We start from the raw sequence: 4888 nt of genomic DNA on the forward strand, positions 1-4888 counted from the left end.
GAAGGAGGTGAGACAAGATCTGAGGCTCATTAGGAGTGGGGAGCACTCCATCGATACTCTTGCTGCAGAGGCCTGGTTTGGGGAAGGAGGCCAGTGGTCCAAAGCACAGTGGTCAGAGGGTAGGACACGACTGGGCCAAGTCTACACCAATGTTGACCCCAGCTGGTATTCCCAAGTGTAATCCAGTAACTGGGACTCATCTAGGACACTAGACAGTGATGCAGACCACAGCAATCAGGGGTAGCTGGAGAGCTCTGACCCAGGGGTGAGGAATCTCCTTCTCCAGGAAAGGAGGTGGGACCAGGGCTGGTAAAGATGCGTCCTAGAGGGAGAAAGGAAGACTGGATGTGGGCCTGAATTGTTGGGCAGGATGTGCTGAGGGTGGAGACTTTCTGCTCTTCCTCAAATGATTTGACACGTGTGAGCTCCAGTCTTTCCTATAGTCTTAGTTTTTGTACCTTATAGACATGATCATAGTTTATCAGAGGCCCTAGTGCTATGCAGAGGCCATGGGCGAGGCTGACGTTGAACTCAGACCTGGTTGCCTCACTCCCAACACACAGCTGGGACAGAAGCTCCCTAAGGGGCCATGTTGTGCCTGTCTTCTTCGGTAAAGTTTACGGCTGAAAGGTCAGACTTCTCCCATCCCATGGTATAGCCCAAGCCCTTCACTTGTGCCTGCTTGGAAATGCTCAAGTCAGGGCTTGCAAATGGGAGGGGCCCACAACAGACAGGGAAGGCAAGGCAAGGACAAGGAGGACGGCCTGGGAGCTCAGTGTGGTTAAGCTGCAATTCTGTGGAAGAGTAAATTGCTCAGAATACCACATGCTTCAGCCATCCTGAGAGTTTACGGTAATTCTAGATAAAAACACAACCTTCAGAGACAATACTTAAAGATGTGGGGTGGGGTTGGTTTATTTTATTTTTTTTCCTGACAGTTTCAGTATAATTCAGCACTTTCACTTTGGCAGCTAGGCCTGACCTTTCTGTGGTCTGAGGACCGCTGACTCAACTCAAGGGTAAGCCATGGGGTGCACATGACCCGGAGCCAGGCTGCCAGTTCCCAGCACTCTCGGACTCCGGAAATCTCTGAAGCCTGGACCTGTGGCCCTTACGGAAAGGGGTCTGAGCAGGGCGTTCATGAATTAGAACCTTTTCAAAAAGAAGAATTTCCCCCAAGCTCATAAGAGGTGGAGAAAGGTGATGGTTTTGCTCTGTTCTCCCCCCTCCCCCTTTTAACAGGGTGCAGATGGAGACTGGAGCTGAAGAAAGAAAAAGAGGAAGGAAGAGGGGGTCGGGAGTAGGGGCCGCAGTAGGGTAGAGTGACTTCCAGGGGAAGACTTTGTTTCTTCCGGGAGCTCAGACTAGGTTTTCCTGTCATAGAAGGTTTATCTCTTCTGAATGCCCACAGTCGGGCTTTTCTCTGGGTTCATGCTCCTTCGAAACCAAACGAACCTGGATATTCCTCACCTGAAAACATAGAGCAGCATTTCACCTTCCCCACCAAAACAAAAGGCAGCACCTACCCCACCCCCAAGCCCAAAGTGATGTTTCACACGCTTATCAGAATCAAATCTGCTGTGCACACCAGGAAACAGGGCCAGCAAGCCAGCTGTAACCAAATCAGATCTTTCCCCTCGACTTCCAACGGCGAGGCTCTTGCTGATGTAGAAAAAATGACAGCAAGGTGTGGGTGCCCTGCACCTGCCCTTTCAGAGGACAGAGAACATCGCTGGCCTCAGCTGGGAAGGAGGGAAATCTAGAACCAGCAGAGGTCCGGAGATCTTGAGCGGCAGGCTCAGAAATCAGACGCGGTCGTGATTTAGAATTGCATGTGGCCTCTGTGTGATCCTGGCGGCTTCTGTGCATTTTCCTCTTCTAGAGTGGATGCTGAACTCTGGCTGGAGAAAGTGGAAGCTGCCAGAAATAACCCTTATTCTGAAAAAGGAAACAAAAGAAGGAGGGCTTGGGGAGGTGGTGCCGTCAGTGAAATACGAGCCACACACGTATGAGATTCTAAGTTGGATCCCCAACATCCACGTAAAAGCAGGGCCCACGACAGCAGAGCAGGGACTGCAGCATCACCGGAAGGGGAGAGACAGGAGGATCCTGGAAGCTCACCGGCCAGCCAGTCTAGCCAAATCAGTTCAGGGAGAGACCCTGTCTCGAAATATAGGGTGGAGAATGACAGAGGAAGACACTGCACATTGACTTCTGGCCTTCACACACAATTACACATGTGTACACACACACATGCATGCACACACATATAATGTCTCTCTCTCTCTCTCTCACACACACACACACTCACACCGCTTATTCTAGCTGGTAGGATCAATAGTCCCTGCTCCTAGTCTTCATTTCAGAGTTATCACCATTGTGCTGGGGGGTGAGTTCCCAGAGGAAGCAAGATGCTGCCTGCAAAATGGAGCCCACACCTCTTCCCGAACCTTGTGCAGTGTGAAATCATCCAGGAGGCCCAAGCCACGTTCTGAGCAACACAGACTAATTAATTGGAAGGGGATAGAGGGGTGTGGCTCTAGGTGATTTTATTTTCTCAGCAATTCAAAAGAGTTTGAATTTGTTCTCCAATCATTAAGCCCAAAATGTCAAAGTGCCAAATAATTTGAGCCTCTGCTTTTAAGGACTAAAACCTAAATGCCATCGTGTTTGTGGAGACCGTCCTCTCCTCTGTGGTTGTAAGATGCTTCTGAGGATATAGGTGGGCAAATGAAGGACATCACTGGTGGCCACTGTCCTGGTCACTCTTGGCTCTCTGCTGTTTTGGAGACACTGAGCTCCAGGTGGCCTCCATTCACAGAATACTTTATGCTTGGTCTCCATTCATATGGAAGAGTGCCACACATGGTCTCCATTATATTATATGTGGATGGGGACCATGCCCAGAACCTGCCAGGATCACACGGAAGCCACATGAAATTCTAAATCATGATCTCATCTGACTTTTGAACCTGGCACTCAAGATCCCCAGATCTCTCTGATCCTAGTTTCTCCGTATTCTGAGCCCAGCAACTTTCTCCTGTGTCAGCAACTCCCGAGCCTTGCCAGCTAAAGTCAAAGGCAAAGATCTTACTTGGCTACAGTGCACCTCTTACTACCACAAGCTTTGAGCCTAGGTCTGTGGCTTATAGGATGACGGGCATACACAACCACACACTAAATCTCACTTTTAAAAAACAGTGTTAGAGTGACAGGAACATTGAAAAGATAGTAGACTTCCTATGTATCTCACCTAGTTTCAACGTAAATTTAACATCTGTTGTCTTGGCACATCTGTTGCCGTTATGAACCACCATTGGCCCATCCACTAAAGCCCATGAACTGTTGCCGTTTCCTCGGTTTCCCTGCTGCTCCATCCCTCCTGCCAGTACAGCATGTTGCATTTCCTCGGCTCCTCTTGATGGGGACTCTCTCAGGCTCCCACTCTTTGACAACTTTGACAATTTTTTAGTGATAATTTTTATTGTCTGTTCTCTGTAGAGATGCATACTTACAGCTTTAATAACAGCTTGAGGAGGTCATTTGTTTCTTTAACTATTGTGCTGTGAGCTCTGTGTTTTTAATGCTAAACAGTTTATCAGGGTTTGTGACTTGTGAACATTTTCTCTGTTAGTGTGGGATGTATTTGCTTGCTTGCTTGTTTGCTTTAATTTTTTAAATTTATGTATTATTTTTTGTTTTTTAATTCAAAAATGTATATAATATATTTTCATAATGTCCCCTACCCCAGTTCCTTCCATTTCCTTCCCACCTCCCTCCCCACCCAGCTGTATGTTCTTTCGGTCTATGGTCATCCCACCCTGAACACACCTAGCCTAATCTTGTCTGGCTTTTATTCTTTTTAATTCAGGAAATAAACCTAGGCTCCCATGCATGCTTCATAAATAGATCCTCTAGCCCCGAGCTATTTAAGACCTCTCCAGCCCTCCTTTTCAATTTACGTGCAAGTTGCCTGCACTTGCACTTAAGACCCTCCTGCCTCAGCCTCCCGAGTACCCGGAATTGTGCACGCGGCAGAGCACATCATTCCCTCTGCTCCATCAGGGGAGAGAGTATCAGCATGCAGGGCAGAGGGGAGAGAGTGTCAGCATGCCGGGGTTTACGGCAGCCTGGGCCACCTGGTTGGAGCGGCTCGGTGACCACAAACCTTGTCTTTCCTCTGTCTTCCCCACGATAGGAGTGCGGTCTGTGACTTGCGTTCTTCCTCAAGAGTGGAATCCCTGCGGAAATTACACACAGCACTCACTTGCAGAGATTTGTCTTTGTGGTTGTGAATTAATTAATCAATCCACTCATTCATTAGTGCCAGCGTGGACTCATGGGACTTTATACTCTGGTTTCTAATTAATTCTGCGTTATTTTCCTTCTTGGGCTGCTCAGCTTTGGCCAAGGTGAGCTTTTCCAGTTGACTCCTGTCCCCTCCTGCAGCTTTCCCTGCATCTTCACAAGCCTCCCGGATGCTGAGCACAGCACTGCTTCCATCCCTCTGCGCTGCTCCGCCTCCATCCCTGGTTCTATGTGGTTCCGTGCTTGCTCTCTTCCTTTCCCAGTTCTGCACCCTCTGTCAGCCTGGAGCCCCACTGTTGGCTGAGGCCTTCTAGGGCGGGGCCATCAACACCAGACACCTTCGTCATTACCTCCACTCAGGAGGATTATTTTTTTCTGTTTCTATTTAAAAACCAAAAACTCTAAAGAGCCTCCTTAAAAGGCTTTTTCCGTTGTGTATTCTACACTGTGGGTAATATTGGTAGTACAGGCTGTGAAAACAGAAGGTCTGTGTCAAATCATTTCTCTTAGATAATTCGCGTATACTAATATGTCACAGACACATTCTCAATTAAGAAATCAGGGAAGCAAGCAGGCTAAC

General features: G+C 48.3%; 1 long non-coding RNA gene across 1 annotated transcript; it reads right to left on the bottom strand.

Annotated features, from left to right (window-relative positions):
• Positions 1–911: 911 nt before the first annotated feature.
• LOC132646710 (uncharacterized) lies at positions 912–4566 on the bottom strand. The gene is made up of 3 exons (XR_009584961.1): positions 4169–4566; positions 1589–1938; positions 912–1470 (listed from the first exon to the last, which is right to left on the bottom strand). It is a non-coding gene; the product is annotated as an uncharacterized LOC132646710 (long non-coding RNA).
• Between the last annotated feature and the right edge of the window lie 322 nt (positions 4567–4888).

Source organism: Meriones unguiculatus, chromosome 12, assembly GCF_030254825.1.
Source record: "Meriones unguiculatus strain TT.TT164.6M chromosome 12, Bangor_MerUng_6.1, whole genome shotgun sequence".
Classification (NCBI taxonomy): domain Eukaryota; kingdom Metazoa; phylum Chordata; class Mammalia; order Rodentia; family Muridae; genus Meriones; species Meriones unguiculatus.